The 23,411-nt window shown below is 37.1% G+C and overlaps 1 pseudogene; it reads right to left on the bottom strand.

The window, feature by feature from the left end:
• LOC103593178 overlaps nt 1-22,898 on the bottom strand; it is a 46,085-nt pseudogene extending 23,187 nt beyond the window's left edge.
• Nucleotides 22,899-23,411: the final 513 nt, after the last annotated feature.

Below are 23,411 nucleotides of genomic sequence, written 5' to 3'. Positions count from 1 at the left end.
CTTGGTGTGGTCCGCACCACACTGCCAGTGAGCGCACCGGCTATCCTTATATAGGATCCGAACCTGCCGCCTTGGTGCTACCAGCGCTTCACTCTCCCGAGTGAGCCACGGGGCTGGCCCTACATCATATTTTCTTTATCTATTCATCTGTCAATGGACATTTGGGTTGTTCCCATGTCTTAGCTGTTGTGAATAATGTTGCAATGAATATGGGGTGCAGATATCTCTTCAAGATTCTAATTTCAATTCTTTTGGATATATATCCAGAAGTGAGATTGTTTATTTATACAGTAGCTCTATTTTTAGTTTGAGTAACCTCTATATTGTATGTCTTCTTCTGACTTTGCATTGGAGTGTTTGTTGAATAGAATGATGGAAAACCAAAGCTTCCAGAGTATAAGGAAATAGAAGATTGTTGTTTGGTAGCATATTCTCAGAGGTCAAGTCCCCAGAGTTTTGCCAAATGTGCTCTGGAGTTAGGCCTGTTTAATGCTACTCTGATTCACCCATTGAGAAATTCATTTTTGTATTTGATCTTGTAAATGGTTCATTACAAAACTGGTCACTTTTTCCTTTTAAAATTATTGTCCTTTTCTGATTTATTTATTTTACCATTAACTATTGAGCACTTAACTTGCATGAAGCTGTTTCTAACCACAGGAGAATAGTAAAGTAGCCAAAATCTCTGTCCCCAGAGGATCTTATGGTATACGTTTGAACTGATCATGTCTTCAAATTTTACAACTACTAAATTAAAACTTTTGCTAGGGGATTATGAAGAAAATGACATCTTGGATACTTATCAACCCTCCAACTCCCAATTATTTCCCTGTTGAAGGAGACAGCATGTTAAAGGAGCTCAGCCCTTGTACACCTGTGATTTCCATTGGGGGGGGGAGAAGTCATGCTTACCTGCTTGTGCAGAGTTGTAGGAGGGCTGACTATATATTGCTTGCTAAACCTTGAGGAATTGCCAGAAAGTTGAAAGATGAGAGAGGGAAGCCTCTTAAGCTTAGAAAGACCTGTACAGCTCCTCTGTAGTTGACACCTGGCTCGTAGTTTTTGTTTTATAAACATTTTTGAACATTGTTTCAACATTATATACTCCAGTAGAAGATGTATGAAGAAAAATAAAACATGAATAGCAACATCAGGGGTGATAAGGTGTTCTTATAATGAAGCGTCTTATATGTAAAATATTACTTCAGAGTATATGTAAAGAAATACATCAGCAGATTCAAGGTGTCATTGAGAGGAACTATGTATGGAGTAATCAAATATATATAAAACTTGAGATCCATATTGGAAAAGTAATTGAATTTGAATAAAATTTAGAGACAGCAGTTTAACGAGAAATTGTGTTTAGCTGAATAGAACCTTAAAATGACAATAATTTGAATGGAATCTAACTATATTTTATAATAAAAGTTCATATGTTTTATGCAAGTATACCAAACCTGGACAAAGTTGTGGTGTCAGAACTAACCAAAAACATTACTACTTTGACAGAAATTTAAAATAATTTCAACACATTTGTTTCATTTTTAATATATGATTCAAATTATTCTTTTTATACTTTTTCATAATACCAAATCAACGAAAGCAGATTTTACTCTTATAAATCACATATACATATGTATAATTATATTGCACAGAGTCTGAATAAAAAATTACATTTTCTTATGCACTCACAGAATAAGAAGGTTTGATCACTGTCTTAGAAATGTCCACCAAATAATATAATTTTCTCTGGGGACTTTAGAAATAGGCCAATCTAATGAAAAAGAAAAGACACATTAAAATGCAGAACATGTTCATCATGAAAAGATTGATGTATTAAATATTTATGCAAACACATTAAATTGGCAAGTGTATGAAAACATTATTACATATTCATCACCTTCACATTTCATCTTTTTGAAAAGAACTTCTTTCCTATAAAACTAAAATGGATAACTATAGGTTTTCCAAAGTCACATCTTTCAAATTTTATAACACTGAATAATTTTTCTTCAGAGTTTATATTAATTCACATAAATAACAAAATTAATGTTGAAAGTGGAAAAGGCTAATAATTTATTCAAAATAGAAGCACTAACTGCTGTTTCATCATTTGCCTCTCTCCACAAAACCTAAACTGGAGCCTCCTAATATGAAAGACGCTCCTTAAGAATGAATATTCATTTCGTGAAATAAATGAGCTCTTTTAGATCATGAAATTTTTTAGCAAAAAATTGGTTTTCTAACAAAAGCCAAATGTTATAAGAGAATTAATGCATTTCCAAAGTTCCTCACTTCTCCCAGAGTGTAATAAATCCTGAATGACTCAAAAATTTTATGGTCTTTGCAAAGTGTTATTTAAATTAAATTTTAAATTGACTACACCTCTCATTAAGAGCCAGAACGTTGAAATGATGTTATATATGCTCCTGAAATATTCGTGCTTAATATAAACTGCCTTATTATGGTGATACGATGTTCTGCATTGAAAGCTTTCTTTCTTCCTTCTCCACTTCCACTTCTTTTTTCCGCTAACCTCTTTCCTCATTCCTCTCAGCTTCTTCTTACCTCATTATTAGATTTTTCTTATGCTCATCACTATTTTATTCCTTTATTTTCCTCTTTTTAACTCTCTGCCCATTTTCCACATCCGACTTTCCTGTTTGCATTTCTTTCCTTTTTTCACTCCCTCTGATATTTTAAAGACTGTTGCCTTAACTGGGTATCTTTCCTCACTTTGAGTCCTCATGCCCTCTATTTTGATAGTTTGTTCAAGTAACAACCCTGGGGTGGGGTAGGAAGTCCTTGGTGTTGACTCAAATTTAACTTGACTATTCCTATCTTACAGCACAGTAAGAAAAATCCATATCCTAAACGCCAAAGAGACAGGAACAGAGAAAGAAAAGATCAGAGATGTGGCTCTACATGGCTGATTTTAAAAGAAACTTGGAACTTTACTCTGGCTAAAATTATCCTCTCCTGTACTCCAATTCATACCTCTATTCTTGTATGTGGCCAAGCCCAGCAGTCTCTGGAGTCACTGCTCTTCTGCTTTCCCAATGCAGTCACTGGAGTCCCATACCCTGTCTCCTCCAAATCCCATCTCTTAAGAATTTTGCTTCTCCTGCTCACTGTTCATTGCTATTTTCGTGGTGCTGCTGATGTCTGGTTTCCTTCTGTTTTTTGTCTTCTCTACAATGCTTTCTCCTCTCCACCTTTTCTTCCGCTGGTATGGAACACGACCCTGGTTATTCAATCCCTAAAGCACCATTACTTTAAGAATAAACTTTCACTGAAGAATGGGGATAAAGGATAGAGACTAACTCAAAACAGCACAACACAGATAAATGTAAAACTAAGTTATTTAGTGTGACAACTTCTTGGTCAAACCCTCCTTAGTCCTGCTTGCCAATTTGGACCAGATTATTTATTTCCTAGAGATTGTTTCTCATGCCTCTTCTCCCCGTTCAGGGATCCCCAAGCATGTTCTTCAGTGGCCAGGAAAATATTCTGTATTCTTGATACTTTATTATGGAGAGTAACTTATTTAATTTGCATAACCACTCTGTATTAGTTTCCCATGACTGTCCTAAAGACTCACTACAAACTGGGTGGTTTAAAGCAATAGAAATTTACTTTTCACAGTTCTGGAGGCCAGAAATCTGAAACTAAGGTGTCAGCAAAACCACGCTTCTTCCTGAGGCTTGAGGGCAGATTCCTTTCCTTGCCTCTTTTGGGCTTCTTGTGGTGCCAGGTGTTCCTTGGCTTGTGGCTGCATCTCTCTATTTCTGCCTCCGTCTTCACATGGCCTTATTCTCTTTTCCACGTCTTTTCCTCTTTTTTCCTCTCAAAAGGACATGTCAGGTAATCAGGATGATTGCATCTCAAGACTCTTAATTTAATTAGATTTGCAAAGACCCTTTCCCCAAGTAATGTCACATTCACAGGTTCTGGGAGTGAGGATTTAATTATATCTTTGTGGGGAGGGGGCGCCGTCATTCAATCCACTACACAGTCTACCTAAGCAGACTCTACTTTTCTCAACTTTCACAACCAGAGATAGTGAATAAAAGTGTTTTCCTCAATTAATTTAAGAAAAGAATAACAGTTCTGTCTTTCAGAATAATTCTGCAGTCCTCTAGGGCTTTTAGAGCAAATTACATTTATATTTGAAAACACGTTTTTCTTCTCATAGATGATCTCTCTTTAAAAATTATTAAAGTAACATCAACATTTTAAAATATGAGAAAATTATCTGTAATATCAAAAGCTTAACACAACTATATATTTATACAAATGCCTCTATAATCTTTGGATATGTGCTTGTATATATATGGGTATGTACACATACATGTTTGTAATCATGATGTACTTAAAATGCTATATTGTACGTAATCTTAACATATTATACTAAGCTTTTTTGATATCTTGACATGCTTTAATTTACCATTTTTTATTTTACTTATTTAGGAAATGCTTAGCCATTGTTGAAAATACAAATAAATAAAAAGAAAAAATAATCCACAAAAAGTAACCAATTTGGGGATACAGACATCCTTATTTTTCTTAGGCAATTATGTCTACATGTTTGTATAAATGTATACCTGTGTCTGCATTTACATTTATTTATATTTCTGATTATAACCCTATCACAGGGGTTTGTTGATTGAAAAATAAACTTCTATTGCTTTTGAACAATTAGATAGTTTGGGGTCTTTTAAAAATTACTGCAGCCTGTTCTATGCTGATTAATACACTTGTTTTTAGAAGTTTTGATACATACCATTAGATTTAATAGCTTTCTCAAAGTCTAGGGAATGAGGATATCCCTGCTGCTTCTTAACCACGATTATAAAGACAATCAAAGAATCAAACATTTACTAACAATTTTAATATTTACTAGTACTTATAGATTTCTCTGAAGCTAAATTATTTCCTTACATAACTTTTGCAGAAATGTGGGTGTTCAGAGAAAGGGTAAGAATAAGTTTACAATTCTTCATATGGATTGTAGGTTGCCTTTTATAAGGATTATGTAAAGACAGTTTAATCAGAGTATAGAAGTAAGCCAGTTTGACCCCAAATTTATTACTGTTGTGTTTTGATATTAACACCAATTAATATTTTTCAATATAAAGGAAATAAAATGCTATCTCAAGATGAATTTAATTGCATTTCTTCCAAATCAAAACTGAGGTTTATATAAGTTTCTAAAAGGGTTTAAATTCCTTTAATGTAAATTATCTATCTTTGTCCACTTACTTTTTGGAGACCTGATTTGAATAATCTGTGTATTTATTACAGATGAATCATCTTTCTAGTGATCTATATTTAATTAAATTTTCTATGTTACTTAATTCAACAGTTTATCAGGAATTTAGATTAATGTAGGGTGTAAGCTGTGTATCTTAATACATTTTCCACAAATTGCTTATTAGTAATACTTCTCCTTTACTTTCAGATGTTGCCTATATCAAATAAAAATTTTTGTTATAAAGGTTTGTTCAGGCATTATCACTATGGTCCGTTTGCCTTCGCACTTGTTTTGTTCTAGTAGCATACTGTTTTGATTACTGCTGTTTTAAAATGTGACTTATATCTGTCACAGCATCCCTGTCTCACAGTTATTCTATTAAAATGTTTTTGATAATTTCTTTTATTATTTTTTGCATTTTTATATTGTTTTTCATTTTTTTTTGCAAAAAGAAAAGTTTTTTCAAATGGTAAAAAAAACAATTGAAGACTGTTTTAGTGGGCATAGTCCCAGCCCCACAGAGCAACTTATTTAAAATGATCTTTTAAAAAATCTTAGTCAATATTTTCATTATAGAAGAACCATAAAATATTCAAGAAGTATTTTGCATACTAAAACAGATATTTTAAAATGAGAACAAAAAAATATGTGGTTATTTATTGCTTAAAATAAAATTAAAATACTATAGAAAGGGCTATGCTTTGGTTTTCAACATTTAATTTTTTATTTTTAGTTTTTTAAAACTGACAGACAAATTTGTATGTATTTTCTGTGTACATGTGATGTTTTAAAATACATATATATATAGTTAAACTAGCTGATTGACAAATGCATTGGCTTACAAATTATCGTTCTTCGTGGTGATAATATTTAACATCCACAATCTTTGCATTTTTCAAGAATACAATATATCATCATCAAGTATAGTCATCATGTTGTTTTGCGGGGATTTTGCCTTACCTGAAATATGACTGGGTGTAAGGCCATCATCCCTGATAACTGCATTGGTTTTATATTCTGCCTTTCCTTTAATATGGAAGTCTATAAACATTCTAGAAAACTAGGGACAATATCTCACAAAACTCAAGAGTTAAAGGAACTGTTCTACATTGTAAGAAGTCAGGAAACGCAGCTTTGTTTTAGAGAAATAAAAGTATATTTATATCTGGAAGTTAATTAGATATTATGCCTTATAACCTATATGGTCTAATTCATAATGAAAGATTTTATGAAAAAATAAAGATTTAAAGTTTCATCAGGACCTTTTTGTGTTGGCAATTTGCCTGTGCAGTTGATTTGCATGAGGTGTGATTAATGATAACTAAGGAAACAGTCTGATCAGGTAGAAGGAGATGAAAAATTATCCTCATGAAAGAACAGTTCATAGGATGAGCATTTCAACATTAAAAAAATGCTTCATTAAAATTTTGTGAAATAAAACAACTATGTGAAATGGCAATAAGATAAACTTATTAGCCAGTGTTTATTAGTTTGATTTGTTTACCTCAGGCATGAGTTTTCTAGGACAAAGGCTCAAAGTTCCAGTTCTTTCTAGAAACTGCAGAAGGTCATGAGGCAAATAACCAGTTCAGCTCAATTTGACAGGACAAATGCAACATCATACACCAGTTCTTCTATAAGTAATTGAAAATGTGAAAATAAGCACGGTAACAACTCATGTTATATTATTATTAAATTGCTAGATTACAGTTGCAGTTTCCTTTAGCTTGAAAGCATGAACACCTTTGAGGAAATGAGATTCATTTTACAACTCACATAGGACTTTTATGTGGCTGATGGCATGACTGTTTTTATATGCCTCCCGTATAATACAAAATCTAAAAGCCTTGGGTCATGTAAGAAAGAACCTTAGGTAATCATATGAATAATTAATATATGAGTTTATATTTAGAGTACAAAAGATAATATAATAAATTCTATCAACTAAAAATAATATTACTAAAATTATGGAACTTATATATGGCATTGTAGGGCTCATTTTTCCAATTATGATTCTTGACATTAGCACAGTGGTTCAATACAGTCTCTATTTTATTTGCGTAACTACGGATTTCTTATAATTATGGGGAGGGAAAGCTGTGGTATATTTTGCATTTTTACTTGTGATAAAGGCAGGCTTCATGGGCATGCAACCAGTGTGGCTGCACAGAAACCCGCACTGTGAAGGGACCCACACTTGGTTTAATGTTATGCTCTTGCTTTCTTGAAATTCTTAATAATATTTGAACGGGGGGCCCCTTTTTTTTCATTTTGCATTGAGCTCTGCAAATTATGTAACCTTTTCTGCCTTAAACAAATAGTGTATCCAAGACTTCCTCTTATTATGATATCAGTTCCCTTTAACCCAAAGACTTCAGTCTTCTGCAAAAATATATTTGAGTTATTCTTTTTTTCTTGTATACTTTCTTAAAGTTCAAAAAGATAAATTATCATGGGTGAGAGCTGCATGTTTTTTCTACTGTCACATGGCTTTTGATTTTAGGCTACAACTCTTGCAATTTTCTTACTTTTAGAAATGTATTGATAATATTATAATGCCGTGAATGCTGTTTTAACTGCTATCTATACTATGTGGCCTCATATTTCCCCTTAATGACAGAAAAAAAAAAGACAATAAGCTCTTTTATACCTTTCATGTGGATTCATACAATTATCAACATTTTACATGATTTGCTTTGTTTTTCTCTCTTTCTATATTCAAACACACACCTTTTTCTTCTGAATAATTTGAAAATAAATTACAGATATGTTGACATTTTACCCCTAAATACTTCAGTTTGTATCTCCTAAGAACATCTTCCTGCATGACTTCAGTGCCTCTCAAGATATTTCAACTTGATCAAAAATATCTAATATTATTACAATTCAAATTTCTTCAATTTTCTTCAAATAAACTTTACAGATTTTAAAACACCTAGTATCCAATCCAGAATCATGTATTACATTTGGTTCTCATTTCTCTAACTTAATAAAGCATCTTTATTTGTTATTTTTCCTCAAAGGATTTTAAGCTTGATGAAACTAGGAGCCTCTGTGACTATACTTCTTTCATCACCCAAGGAGGCTGAAGGTATGTGATAAAAGGCAATGTGGTATAGAGTCCAGGCTTTGAGACACGCATGTACAAATCCTAGCTCCACCACTTAGCTCTGTGACTTTAGACATATTCTTTAGATTCTCTGAGCTTCAATTTCCTTTCTCTAAAACTATAGTGATACTACTTATAATAAAGCAATTGTTACAGAGATGAAATTACATAATGAATGTAAAGTACTTTGCATGTGAATAGCACTCCATAAATATTTCCTCTTGTCATCTTTCCCTTTTACTTAATATATTACAACACTGTGCTTCTGGTATATTTTCTTTTTGTCAATATGCAGTTTGGGGTGGAGAGGAAGACAAAAAAGGAAAATTTCCTTCTGCTAGTCTTAAGAACCTGTATGTCTTGTATTATCTCCAAAGTGATGAGAACAGATTTTATAGTAGTTCAAGTATATGGAGATTCATTCTAAATTTGAAGAGTATATTCAACTAGTTTTTATTTTAAAAGTATGACATCTGGAGATCAGAAATGGTAAATTTGGAAAAGACACTTTGGCTTTAAATGAATAGTTTCTGCCCTTGAATATAACATGGCAAAGTTCCAGGAAAAGCAGAACAGAGTCCAAGCCACAGTGAATTACATTATCATCCTTCCAGACTCTACTGGGATTCTGTGAGCCAACAGACACGATGGTGGTCACATATCTTGGTATTTGCTGGCAGCAAGGCTCTCTTCTCTCTCCACAGTTTTGTCAAACTGGCACCCTAACTTTAGAAACAGTGAGAACACAAAAACATGCTGCGTAAACAGCAGGGGCTCTTCTTTTCTTTTCTTTATGACTCTGTCATGTGAAGTCTTTCTCCGCCTCCTGTGCTACTGGGACTCTTCTTTGAGGAGCGGGTGGAGTGTGATATGGGATTGGGTGGCCTTACACTGGAGATTTATGGATCTCCATTTAATGGGTTGTGAATCTATGAATTACTGTAGGGATGCAGTTTCTTTCTTTTGATGACTCAGGGCAAATCAGTCAGTCTCTATTATGTAGTTTTAATTAATACAAGCCACTGAACTGAAATTTTTTTTTCTTCAAGGCATATTTTGGAAAACATTTAAAAATAAATCCATGAAGTTTATTTGATTTCTTACCATTTTTCCTGTGTTTTCAGAGATCACAGTATAACTTTAGCTTTTTGACTTATTGGTGTCTTTGCAAAATTAGTTACTCAATCTAAGGGAAGCTTGTCCTAAATTGTTTTCTTGAGTTTGATTAAATCATGATCCCTGTCTTTGTGAGGGCATGGACAGAATGGGATCGCAACCCTCAGTGTCGCGCCCGCACCTCGCTCAGCCAGTGAGCGGGGAACCGGTCTGTATGTGGGATCCGAACCCTCGGTGGGAGCGCCGCTGCGCTCTCAAGCGGCGCACTGTAGCAGTGCGCCACCGGGCCGGCCCTTTGCCCCAGTTTTTAATAAACTCTTTCTTATTTCTGTCTGAGACCTCCTTAGAATGGTCTTTACAGTCCATATTTCTATCAGCATTCTGCTTGCCACCACATAACCAGTCTCTAAGACATTCCAAACTTTCCCTCATCTTTTTGTTTTCTTCTGAGTCCTCCAAACTCCTCCAACATTTGCCTAACGCCCAGTTCCAAAGCTGCTTCCACATTTCAAGTATTTGTTATAAGCAACATCCCACTTCTCTGGTACCAATTTTCTGTATTAGTCTGTTCTGTTGCTTATAACAAAATACTTGGAACTGGGTAATTTGTAAGAAAAATGAAATTTATCGCTTATAGTTTCAGAGGCTGGAAGTCCAAAGTCCAGGGAACTCATCTGGTGAAGGTCTTGGTGGTGGCGACAGTGACCCAGGAGTCTCATATTGCAGAAAATGGCAGAGCAGAGAGCAGAGAGAGAGACAGTTCATCATGCACTGTCCTTTTAAAGCCCTCAGAACCACACCCATAACCACCAGTTTTTTGGGGTTTTCTTGTCCTTTTTGAGACCGGCCACACCGTGCTCAGCCAGTGAGCACTGTGAGTGCACCGGTCATCCCTATATAGGATCCGAACCCGCGGCGGGAGCGCTGCTGCGCTTCCCAGCGCTGCACTCTCCCGAGTGCGCCACGGGCTCGGCCCAATAACCACCAGTTTTAATCAATTCACTATGGCATGGTCCTGCAATCTCATCACCTCTTCACGGCCCCACCTTTCAATTATAATAATAGGATTTCCCACTCTCCTAACAGTCACAGTGGGGGCTAGATTTTGAATACATAAAATTTGCAGGACAATTCAAGCTTCAGGGAGTTTTGGGGGGGATGTAAGCCAATCCACTACACCTGCCAAGAGGCAGTACTCAAAACATTGCACCTTTTGCTAAAAGACCACAGGACCACAGTGGGGTGACTCTCGCCCCACTTTTTAACTCTGTTGAGTTCATTTCAGGGGGAAAGATTACTCTCTCAAGGATTTTAATGATGCTCCTAAAAAAAAATTTACATTCTCTCTTTTCCATCCCTCCTTTCTCTCACTACAAGCCGAAATGGAACTTCACATCTAGAACGCCATGTTTACTTTCAGATTTACTTCTGTAAAAATACTAAAGGTCTTCATCTGTTTACCATGACTTTCTATGCCTGTGCAGTTAAAATATGTTCATTAAGAAACTGGTTTCAAACAATAGTTAAGTGCAGTTTAAAAATTTGACTGACAGTTCAGACCTAGCAAAAAGGATTGGGAAATACATCCATGCAGCTGGGGCAACTTGTAGTCAGTGACATGGTGACTCACAGACTTATCATCTGAGCCCAGTACCATGGGCTGGCCAATCCCCGTGGTTGCAGTTTGAGTTAGAATCAGGTGCTAATTATGAAGGATGAATATCTCTATGTGGAGACATAAATTGAGTTAGATATTAAACAACTGCAAAATTTTGCTTTTTTTTGAAAACTTTAAATTTCTGTTCAGCCACATATTAGGGTAGAAGAGAACAGATCTATATAAATAAACAACAAAAAAAGACCAATGTAAGGAAAGAGATACAATCTGTAAACCAGTAAAGCAATTTAGAATGAAAGAAATTAGAAGTGTTGAAAAAAAAAAAAAAAAAAAAAAAGAAAAGCAACTATATTAAAATATGTAGTTTCTGAAGACTTTCTCATATTTTGTTTGATTAATTTATTTTTTAAGTTTCACAGTTTTTCAAGTAATACTATCACAATATCTCATTTTAACGAAAGAAGGTATTGAAGACTCCTTTACATGTGCAGCTGGAGAAATTATAAAAACACCGACCTGCTTCCTTTTCCAGCGCTGCACTGGCCAAGTCAGGAATGGCGACACCTGGGTCCTGGGTTTCTGGGCGGCTGGCTGGGTCCTGGCCACAGTTGGGGAGGCCTCCGCCGAGTTGCACCCAGCGGAAGAAGGCTGAGCTCACATGTGGAAGGCCCTCCTCGATTCGATGCCAGGGTGAGGGTGAGCGTCCTGAACGCTTTCCTGAAGACGCACCACCGAGAGCATGAGAGGGCCGAGTTCATCGCTTACCGCATCTCTGCATCAGGTCCGGGCCCTTTCCCTGGAGTGTTTGTAACCAAACTCTGTTCCATAACCCTCACATGAATCCGCTTCCGACAGGCTTATCAAGGTGACAGCACTGATTTGGACCATTAATCTCTACGTAGACCAGAAAAGTGTGCATTTGTGCTATTTTCTTTATGCGTCAAATGATGACCAGTATACTGATCGTCCATCCCTTTGCTTGTGGCAGGAGAGGGCATAAATAAATAAGTAAATAACCTTAGATTGGACATGGGGAAACAAAACAAGCAAAACACCAGAGGGTCAGGCAGTGGGAGACAGACTCTACTCTCATATTATATGACTAGAGGCATATATTTAAGCTTCCCTTGGCCCTAGTTTATTCATCTGCAAAATGTGGGGGTTAATTTTTTAAATATACTTTAAAAATTGACTTGCAACATGTTAAGGATATGAGCAAATCATATCATGAATAATATTTTCCACCCTCCTCCCCAGAATCCACCTTTGTTCCTCTTTCTTTCTGCTCTTTAAAGGTAACCACTAAAATGACTTCCAAAACCATAGGTTAGTTTTTGCCAGTTTTTGAATTTTATGTAAATAGAATCATACATTATATACTTCTTTGTGTCTGGCTCCTTTTGTTCTATTGTATGTCCATGAGATTCCTCCCTTTTCTTTTGTGTGGCAGTTTCTTATTTTTATTGTTATACAGTATTCCTCTATATGAATTTACTACAATTTTATACATTCTACAGTTGATAGACATTTGGATTGTTTTCATTTGGGGGCTATTATTATTATAAAATTTTCAATAAATATTCTTGTATGTGTATTTTGGTGATCACATACAAATACACGTGGCATGGAATTGCTGGGGCACAGGGTATATGAATACTGAGTTCCAAGAGATATCACCAACAGTTTTCCTCTATACGAATCTCTATATGTAATATATGAAAGTTTCAATTATTCCTCATCCTTGCCAACATTTGGTACTGTTAGTCTCTTTAATTTTAACCATTCTGGTGAATGTATTTCAGTATTTAATTGAATCTTCCATGTACCACTCGAATAATTTTTACATACACGTACACACACACACACTACCCAGATCATGATATAGAGCATTGACATTACTAAAGAAGGTTCTTTCATATCCATTCCTAGTCAATACACCCCACCCAAAAGATAATCACTATTTTGACTTCCATCACCATAGATTGTTGTGTTTTTTGAACTTTGTTTGTATAACTGAAACCACAGTCTCAATTCTTTTGCTTATTTTTATTTATGGTATTAATCTATGTTATTACACAGAGCAGGCATTTTTCCTTTTATATTGTAATGTAATATTCGATTGAGGAATAAATTACATTTTATTTATCCACTCTCTTGGTGATGGTCACTTGCATTGTTTTCAATTTTTGGCTCTTGGGAATAAAGAAGCTGTAAATATTCCTATATGTGACTTTAGTGGATATAAACACTCATTTCTCTTTGGTGTTTACATATGAATAAGTTTGCTGGGTCATAGAATAAATATAAGTTTGTCTTTAGTAGATAATGCCAAATTTTTTCCAAAATAAATTTTTCCAATTCATTTATTTATTTTTCTATAAAAGCAATCAATTTATTGAGGACATAGAACTAGAAAGATTTAAGCTTTTTAAAAATATCTTTTATTTTGTAATCAGTAAATAAAATTTACATATTTATTGTATATAATGTGATGTTTTGAAATATATATACACAATGTGCAATGGCTAAATGACCGAATTAGCATATGCTTTACCTCCCATAGTTACTTTGTGGTGAGAATGCTTAAAATCTGCTCTCTCACCATTTTCCAAGTATACAATACAAAGTTATACCTTTATCTCATATCATATACAAAAATAGACTCAAAATGTATTAAAGACCACAATCTGTAAGATTACTAGAAGAAAACACGAGAAAATTTTCATGATATTGGTCTGGGCAATGACTTTTGGATATGATCCCCGAAGCACAGGCAACTAAAGCAAAAGTAGACAAATGGGATTACATCAAACTAAAAAGCTTCTACTCAGCAAAGAAAACAACAGAGTGAAGAGGCAACCTACTGAACTGGAGAAAATTTTTGCAAACCATCTATCTGATAAGGGGTTAATATCCAAAATACATAAAGAACTCAACTCAATAGCAAGAAAATAGCCCAATTAAAAAAATGGGCAAAGGACATAGAGGACCTGAATAGACATTTCTCCAAAGAAGACATACAAATGGCCAACAAATGTATGAAAAAAATGTTCAATATCATTAATCATCAGAGAAATGAAAATTAAAGCCACAATGAGATATCACCTCACATGTTAGAATGGCTATTATCAAAAAGACGTAAGTCTTGCCAAGAATGTAGTGGGAATGTAAATTAGAATAGCCATTATGGAAAATAGTGTAGAAATTTCTAAAAAAACTGATAATGGTACTACCATATGCATGAAATCAATATGCGGAAGAGATATCTGCACTCCCATGTTTGGTGCCACATTAGTCACAATAGCCAATATATGGAATCAACCTAAGTGTCAGTGGATGAATGGATAAAGAAAATGTGGTAAATATACATAAAGAAATACTATTCAGCTTAAAAGAAGAAGGAAATCCTGTCATTTGTGACAACATAAATAAACCTGGAGAACATTAAGTGAACTGAACCAGGCACAGAAAGACAAATACCATAAGATGTCACTTATATGTGGAATATAAAAACTCATAGAAGTAGAGAGTAGAATGGTGGTGCAAGGGTTGGGGCAGTGAGGAATGAAGGTGGGTATATGTCAGTCAAAGGATACAGAGTTACAGGTAGGTAGAAGCAATAAGATTAAGGGCTCTATTGTACAGTATGATTTTTCTTAAACTCCCACTAGCAATGTAAGAGAATACCAGATTCTCATCACCATTCTGTACTTTTGTCGAGTCTGCTGCTGGCCGACTCGAACACCCCTAGCCTCGTTCCTTTTGGTGGGCGAGGAAATGGCCCAGGATTCCTCTTTCCCTCCTGTCCCCTTTGGAAGGAGACGGGGGAAGAGAGCCGTGAAAAGAGGTGAGCACACCGCCGGTCCCAACCAGCCCAGTTAAAGGACACTCAGACGTGGTGGGGGTTCTGTCGAGCAGTTCTGTTTATTATCACACAAGCACTTGCTTTTAAAGGCAAATGGGGAAGGCAGGATTTTTACATCCTCCAATCAGCTTAAGGGTTAAGGGCATGCATCCTGTCTCAATGCCTAGCTATTGCAATCACGCAGTGTTCACGAGTGTGGCCAATCAGGGCTAAGGCAAGGTTCCCGCAGACACTCCCACCCTACTTCCTCCCGGCGCCGTCTTAGGCTGCCACGTTAATCCACTTGTAATGTCACAGGTGGCGTTAGTTTTTAAAGCCCGACATACTTTGGTCTTTTTAATTTTAGTTATTCTGGAGGGAGGGTGGAGATATATCATTGCTGTTTTAATTTGCATTTCTCTGATGAAAAATCATATTGAACATCTTTTCTTATGCTTATTGGTTGTTTCAATATCCTTTTTGGTGAAGTACCTTTCAAGTTCCTCTCTTAATTTTGATATTTTCTTTATTATTGATAGGTAGGAGTTCTTTACATATTCCAGACATAAGTTCTTTATTGTATCTCTATACTGTCTGGCTCTTTTCCCAGTACAGTTTGCCCTTCCACTTTTTTTCAGTTCCTATAGTATTTAAAAAAGCACTCGTTAGTTACCAATTTTTAAAGTTTTAATTAATTAATTAATTTTTAAAATTGTACATTTTTATGGGGTACCATTTGTTTTGATATATGCATACATTGGACAACAACCAAATCAGAATAGTTTGCATGTCTGTCACCTAAACATTTATCATTTCTTTGTGGTTATAACATAAGATCCTCTTTTCTGGCTATCTTGAAATATACAATACAATACAATATTATTAGCTACAGTTACCCTAGAGCACCAGAACTTATTTTTCCTACCTAACTGCAACTTTGTAATTTTGTGCCCATTTATCAACCTTTCCCCTCGCCCCACCTCCCTGCTTCTGAGTTGCCAATATTTAAACATTAGGAGACTTTTTATAAAAATCTGAATTTCTAATTTCTCTTAAAACACTAGGAGGAATCAGCAACATTCTGCTTGAGATCTCATATACCTGAGGTTGTTTAGTAGCTGCTCACATGAGATACCCACCATGGTTTCTGCTCCTTTTTACACCAACCGACTTCACAGGTTCACATTATCAGCCTGGTACTATCAAGGCCAAGTGTGAGAGCCTGCTCTAAGGTCTCTTCTATTTTTAAATTTCTGAGTTCTGCTAATCAGACCTCTTTGTTTGATAGTTTCCAATCTGTTTAAGGAACAACAAATGTCTGTTTTGGATGTCACATATTTAAGAGGGCCAAATCTCTTGCCACCAGGTATTAAAGACTTTAGTGTAAGTGAAAACATAGTTTCTACAATAGTTATTTTTTCAAAAGGCAGGATATGAAGCCTTGGGTTTGGGAGGAGAAGCTGAGAATTTAAATGGAGAAGGTGAGAATTTAATAATAGTGAAATTATTTTAGTTTAAATAGTAGAATTAGTGGAATTTAACCAAATATTTTTAGAGTTTATATGTAAAAAAACTAAAATAGCACAATCTATACTTCAGAATATCTCATATACATGTGTGTACACAAACACACGCACACACACATAATCATATAGAAATAATTTAACTGTGTTATTAGGTTAAAATAGAAAACACTTATTCACTCCCCAAATATCAATTAAGAACTTCTGCATTGGCAAGGTATTGCGGTATTGCTTTAGGTGTTGGGACCATAGAAGAGAACAAAATAGAGAAGATATCTGCTTTCTTAGAGATGTCATTGAAGAATGATAGTTGATTCATAAATGTGCAAGAAAAATATTAAAATGTTTAATAAAAATGTTTTAAAAGTTTTTAATAGTAATCAAGTCAGTGTGATATTGGCAAAAGAATAGAAAAATACATCTATGGAACAGAAATAGCTCACAGATAAAGTCAAGTGATCATTGACAAAGGAGCAAAGGCAGTTCAATGGAGAAAGGATAGTCTTCCACAAATGGTACTTGACCAAATGGATATCAACTGCAAAAAATAAAGCTAGACACAGCCCTTATACCTTTCACAAAAATTAACTGAAAATGGGTTATAGATTTAAATGTAAAGTACAAAACCATAAAATTCCCAGAAGATAACATAGAAGAAAATCCAGGTAACCTTGGGTTTGGTGATGATTTTTTAGATACAACACTGAAGGCATGGTCCATGAAAAAAAAAATTGATAAAATTGGATGCCATTAAAATTAAAAACTCCTGTTCTGCAAAAGACACAGTTAACACAATGAAAAGACAAGCCACAGACTGGGGGAATATATTTACAAAGCACATATCTGATAAAGGATCAGTATCCAAAATACACAAAGAACTCTAAAAACTTAAAAATGAGGAAACGAACAAACCATCTAAAAAATGGACAAATAATATGAACAGACAACTCAGCAAAGAAGATGGAAAATAAGCATGTAAAAATATGTCAACACCATATATCATTAGGGAATTGTAAATTAAAACAACAATAACATATCATCACACACACATTTAATGGCTAAAATCCAAAACACTGACAACAACAAATACTGGTGAGGATGTTGGACCAAAATTAACCCTCATCCTTTGTTGTTAGTAATACAAAATGGTACAGACACATTGGAAGACAGTTTGGCAGTTCCGTACAAAACTAAACTTAATATCCAGCAATTGCATTCCTTAGTATTTAGCCAAATGAGTTGAAAACTTGTGTCCACACAAAAATCAGTATGCAAATTCTTATAGCAACTTTATTCATAATTGCCTGAGCTTGAAATCAGCCAAAATGTCCTCTGATAGAGGAATGGTTAAATAAACTGTGGTAAATCCATACAAAATGCATTAGTTTCCTAGAGATGCCACAACAAAGCATCACAAACAGGGTGACTAAACAACAAAAATTAATCGTCACACAGTTCTGGAGGCTAGAATTCTGAAATCAAGGATTGGCAAGGTTGGTTCCTTCTGAGAGCCTTGAGGGAGAATCTATTCTGTGTCTCTTTCCTTTCTTCAGGTGGTTTGCTGGCAGTCTTTGGTATTCATTGGCTTATGGCATAATCATTCCAGTCTTTCCGTGGTATTCTCCCTCTGCCTCTGTCTCTGCTTCCAAACGCCCTCTTTTTTATAAGGACACAATCATATTGGATTAGTGTCACCTCTAATGATGTCATCTTAACTTGATCATCTGCAAATACCTGTTTTGAAATAAGGTAACATTCGCAGGTGATTAGGACTTCAACACTTTATGGGGTGGGGGAGAGGAGACACAATTCAACTCATAACACAGTGGAATATTATTCAGCAATGAAAATAAATGAGATATCAAGCCACCAAAAGTCATGTAAGAAACATTCAGCATATTGCTGAATGAAAAAAGCCAATCTAAAAAGGCTATATACTATATGATTTCAACTATATGGCATTCTTAAAAAGGCAAAACTAGGGAGAGTAAAAAGTGGTTTCCCGGGGGCCGGCCCGGTGGCGCACTGGATAGTGCGCCGCTTGGGAAGCGCGGCGGTGCTCCCGTCCGAGGGTTCGGATCCCACATGCGGACCGGTTCCCGCTCACTGGCTGAGCGAGGCGCGGGAGCAGCGCCAAGGGTTGCGATCCCGTTGCCGGTCCCGGTCCGGTACGGGGGCGACACTGAGGGTTGCGATCCGTTGCCGGACACGGAAAAAGACAAAAAAAAAAAAAAAAGTGGTTTCCTGGGATTCAGTCAGAGGAATGGAGTGTTGAATAGGTGAAGCGCAGGGGAATGTTAGAGAAGTGAAACTATTCCATATGATAATATAATGGTGGATAAATGTCCTTATACATTTGTCATAACCTGTAGAATGTGCAACACGAAGAGTAAACCCTCATGTAAACTGTGAACTTCAGTTAATAACATTATATCAATACTGGCTCATCAATTGTAACAAATGTATCACACTAATGCAAGATGATAATAATATGAGAAACTTTATGTTGAGAGTAGTAAGGGGGTACATGAGAACTCTCTGTACTTTTTACTCAATTTTGCTGTAAATCTAAAACTTTTCTAAAAAATAGTCTATTCATTTGCTTTTTAAAAAAGAAAATGAATTTTATCATTACACAATGTAAGATTCCAGATCCCAGTTAGCTCCATTAGCTTGGGTGGTCGGGAAGGGTCATTCTGAAGAGACAATCTTTAAATCTGACTTGAAGCAAAAGAAGAGATTTCCCTTGTGAAGTAAAGATAAGAGCATTTCTAGTGGAAGGGACAGCTGGAACAGAGACTGCAGGGGAAAGAAGCTGAATGTGCTTGAGGAACACCATGAGGAGAAGGAGAGGGGAACGCAGCAGAAGGTGGGCAGGGACTGGACCAAGCAGGACTTTCTTTATTTTATTTTATTTTATTTTTTTTTCCTTTTTGTCTTTTTTTTTTTTTTTTTTTTTTTTTTTTTTTTCCTTTTTGTCTTTTTTCGTGACCGGCAACGGATCGCAACCCTCAGTGTTGCCCCCGCACCGGACCGGGGACCGGCAACGGGATCGCAAGCCTCGGCGTTGCTCCCGCGCCTCGCCCAGCCAGGGAGCGGGAGCCGGTCTGTATGTGGGATCCGACCCCTCGGCCGGGAGCGCCGCCGCGCTTCCCAAGCGGCGCACTATCCAGTGCGCCACCGGGCCGGCCCATTCCTTTTTGTCTTTTTTCGTGACCGGTAACTGGATTGCAACCCTCGGTGTCGCGCCCGCACCGTGCTCAACCAGTGAGCGGACCAGTCTCTATATGGGATCCGAACCCTCCGCGGGAGTGCTGCCGCACTCTACCGAGTGCGCCGCCACCCGGCCGGCCCCCAAACAGGACTTTCTAAAAACAGAGTATATTGGGCCAGCCCTGTGACTCACTCAGGAGAGTGCAGCGCCGGTAGCGCTGAGGCTGCGGGTTTGGGTCCTATATAGGGATGGCCGGTGCGTTCACTGGCTGAGTGTGGTGCGGACAACACCAAGCCGAGGGTCGCGATCCCCTTACCCGTCAAAAAAGTAAATAAAAAAAATAAAAACAGAGTAGAGTTTGGATTTTGTTCTTAGTGTGATATGTAATCATTAGTTTAATAGGGAAGTATGAGTACTAGTGTGTAATCTATGCTTTTAAAAGTATCACTTTGGCTTTGTATATGGAAAATAAATTGTGTATGTAAGCAACACTGGAAGCAGGGAGACTAGGTTAGGAGGATATTGCAATGATTCATGCAAGAGATAATATGGTTTGGACTAGAGTGGGGGCAGTGGATGTGGAGATATGGGATATATCTGAGATGTGTTGATAAAAGTGGTGCAGGAGAGGGCTTCTCACTATGTCAATCATCTATGGCACAGCCATGAATTTGGAAATACATGGAAATGTCAATTTAGTTACAGAAAGAAGTTCATGCCCTTTGCCATTCACATTCCCTTCCATGGAATGAAAACTCATCATATCGAACATTACTTTAAATAAATGGGCCTTGTAAAATTGCAAGATATTTGCTTTTAATAATGTTTGTTATAATGAAATTTGACCTGTGTCTCAAGTTAACTTAGCATAAGCACATTTAAAAATGTTTTATTTTCTCTGTAAATTTTTAATTACTGGTGTTGAAAAGAAATTATCTCCTTCAGTAAAGAGAGAAGTTAATACAACTGAGCAACTTGGTATCTATAGCAACTATGCAAATAAATATACACATCTTCTTGTTACTTTGAGTTGGCAAACCACATCTAAAACGTAGGCCAGGAATGGTGACACCACACTGGTGGATGTCAATCACAATCTGGCAAGGAAGTTTTCTTTTTTGTTGGAGTTTTTTGTTTGTTTGTTTTTAAAACTATTTAAAAAATTGCCCAAGTGAACAAACGTACCAATTTTTGCCTGATTATTTTAAGGTGAATGACAAAAAATTAAAAAGCAAAGAACAACTGTAATTTAAAGTATGGAAAATTAACAAGATCTGTACCATCTATTTCTAAGGAAGAAAGACCTCAAAAATTTAAAAATTGTTAAGAAATTTAGCAAACTTACTGTGGTCTTTAAAACATTACTACAAAAAGGGATTACTTTGTTTCTTCTGGGAAAAACAAACGTACACAGGGTAATGGTCTCATGAACAAGAATGATGTACTCACTCATATGTGGGAGCAAAGAGAGAAAGAAGGAAGGAAAGAAAGACCACAGTGGTGCATTGGACTTGCAGAAGGAGAGAACTTTCCTTGGGCTACAAAGTGGAATGGGGAGGGAGGGAGGGGAACAGGAGGAAGGTTGGGGATAATTGGGTGGGGGACATGGGGTACGAATGTAATTTGTGGCAATGGGTGTGCACCCAGTATGAATTTGGCCCTCACATCATGGGCATGAGGGATGACAATCAGCTTTGTATCTCATAAATATTCATAATCAATAAGAAAAAAAAAGAATGGCAGGATAGCTACCTAATACTTTGAATAAAATGTAATACAATAGGATGGATAGGATGGTATATTTGAATTTTATATTTATTGATAACTCAAGTCACTCCTTTCCTTTTAGAAAAATAAGTCTTATTCTTAAAAGTAAGCATTATTAGGAAGCATATTTGCTTAATGAAGAAGGCATAGTATCCTTGGAATGTTATCCACAGACCGTGACATCATTTGTCTTTCTAATCCATTCTAGGGAGCTTACACTTTGGTCGTCACTGCTGTTTACTACCTACATTTATCAAGAGTAAAATGGTAGTTATAGACTAAGCCACACTATCTCCTTATAAATTTCCACTTTATTCATTTTTTGGTAAAGCTTTCATCTAGTATTGCAGTTTCCCTATTTGCAAATACATTGTTTTCTTTGCACAGAATATTTACATATAATGTCTATAATGAGTAATATTACTTGCTCTCAGCTTCACGAAAGCTTTTACGGCTCTAAGTGGAGTAAGCACTATTTTGTTAACCCACCATTGATGTGATGTTAAACACATCAATAGAAAGATGGATATGCTGAATCTATTGTTACTCTCCTATAAATTTGTCTTTATTAAAAAATTTCTTACTAGCAAGATAGTTAAAAAATAATCAAGCAATTTCTACAAGGGTGACATTGCACTATCTCAGTGTCAGTAATTTTCACTTCTAAGGTTTGCAAGGAATTGCTGTTTTTACCTTATACACGCTAAAGCTTTTCAAACACTTTTAAAAGACTCTCTAAAACATTTAAAACGAGACATATATTTACGCGTTGCTTAAAATATTAGGATATTAAACTATTGTAATAACGTAAACAAAAAGTCAAGCTCTTATTGGGTAGTTATAAAAGTTATAATTAGAATTTTTGCTTAAGAGTTTTACCAGTTGTCTGAGTAGGAAAAATTACCTTTTACCTGTTTTTGTCATTTGTGAGAGGTCCTCAATGTCAACCAGGATGCGAATGGGGCATTGTGGGAGACAGGAGAGAAGACTGAGGAGAGGCTGGGAGCTTTAGCGATAACCGTTCAATTAATTCCAGCGCTGAAGCAGAAGAGAAAAAGGAGGCGAACCTTTGCGTTCTCCCGGCACAGACGCGGCAAGGCGGGCCGGGGAAGGACTGCAGAACCCCACAAGGCAGCCGCAGGCTGAAGGAGAGGGCATCCTGTTTCCTGATCAGAGGGCTTTCCCCTCTTTTCAGAGCACATTTCTGCACACGTCTTTTATTCTCCGTGCATCTCTCTCCCTGGTGGCTTGATTTACAGTAAACCACTTCTGAGGGGCGATTGCGAGGGCCTGTGAAATGTCTTAGACCCCAAATTTCTGTCTCTTTAAGGATACAGAAAGGCATGCGAGTGAATCTTCCTGACTGTAGGTATATGCATATACAGGCCCGTATACGTATGCATGGTTCCTTTCTATACCTTATGTAAGTTCCAAAACTTCCTCCTGCGCGCATTAGGGACCACAGCGCACGTGATGTGTCTGCCCTATTCGGGGCTGCGCACTCCTGCTTACAGCCGGCTGGGGAGCTGTTGCTTTTGCAGACGCCGCCGCGGTCAGCCGGGGCGCCGAGGAGAGGCTGGAGGCCGGCGGGCAGCGACAGGGGAGAGACAGCGCTCCCCTCTGTCCGTCTCCTCCACCGCGGCCCTGCCCATTCCGCCCAGGTGGCCGGCCCCAAACACAGTGGAAAGTTGGCTCAGAGACGGGGCACCGGGCCCGGCGGGCTATGGCGGCTGACGCCAAGAGGCTGGAGCGGCGGGTCCCGCAGCCGCCGCGGCAGTTGTCACCTTCTCGGCTCGGCGCCCGGCACACCCGCAGCCTCCTGGTCGGCCCGGAGCCCACGGCTCCGAGCGGCGGCGGTAACTGTCCCCGCGCATAAGCCGCCTCGTCCCCAACTCCCTGTCCTCACTCCAGCCCCCCCGTCGCCCCCCCCGCCCTCCCTCCGCCACTGCGGCGGGGGCAGCGCCGC

Source organism: Galeopterus variegatus, unplaced genomic scaffold (genome assembly GCF_000696425.1).
Source record: "Galeopterus variegatus unplaced genomic scaffold, G_variegatus-3.0.2 Scaffold1294, whole genome shotgun sequence".
NCBI lineage: Eukaryota > Metazoa > Chordata > Mammalia > Dermoptera > Cynocephalidae > Galeopterus > Galeopterus variegatus.
This window is presented reverse-complemented; position numbering and strand designations above follow the sequence as displayed.